Source organism: Triturus cristatus, chromosome 11 (assembly GCF_964204655.1).
Source record: "Triturus cristatus chromosome 11, aTriCri1.1, whole genome shotgun sequence".
Lineage (NCBI taxonomy): Eukaryota > Metazoa > Chordata > Amphibia > Caudata > Salamandridae > Triturus > Triturus cristatus.
In genome coordinates, this window is record NC_140594.1 from 221,651,804 (window position 1) to 221,652,608 (window position 805).

Genomic DNA, 805 nt, shown 5'->3' on the forward strand with positions numbered 1-805 from the left:
TTAGGAGACATTTCTTGCTTGATTCTCAATAAATAGCTTCTCAGAAGCATAAAGATGGCCAAGAGCTACCTGTCGCCCAATCATTGCCAGGTTTTCTTTGGCTTGATAGACCAGATTTTGCGCTTCCTGGACCTCTGAGACACTTCTATTTTCTCTGAAGGCATCTCTGATTCTTCTGGTAGCATAAGTTGTGTAATTCTAGGCTCTGAATTTGGAGGTCTCCCGCAGCAGTGCCCTGTACAGGAACCTTACCTGTGCTCTTCCGGGCGCCACCATCTTGTAGGTCATGTTCATTTACAATTACTCATTCATGACTATTTAAGCCTGCGAGTATACTAGCAAAGCTGCAAATGCTGCAAATTCTCAAGCGTACCAGAAACAGCGGCAGCTAGTGAAATTTGAAAGTGGTGGGCGTAAAACGTGGTTATGACTTTTATGTAGCAAGCTAAGTGAGCAAGTTCAATGGAGAAACGTGGGACTTGTGGGGGGTGGTGCAGTCCTGGCAAATGGTGTATTTTATAGAACATATTAATAAAGAATTTAAGGCCATATGTAGGTAATTTGGAAATACCGATTCCTAATTACCGAATTCTACCGAATCGGTATTTAGAAATCGGTATTTCCGATGTACGTAATAATTCGGTAAATATTACCGAATCGGTAAAAATCAGTAAATATTTACCGAATCCACAATACCAATCGGTTTTTACGATTCGGTAAATACTGAATCGGTAAATATTACCGAATCGGTATATACCGAATTGGAATTTCTAAAAAACTGCAATTGAGGAATCAGCCAATCCTG

The 805-nt window shown here is 40.5% G+C and overlaps 1 pseudogene; it reads right to left on the bottom strand.

The window, feature by feature from the left end:
- Positions 1–288, bottom strand: LOC146783934 (LYR motif-containing protein 4 pseudogene; annotated as a pseudogene).
- Positions 289–805: the final 517 nt, after the last annotated feature.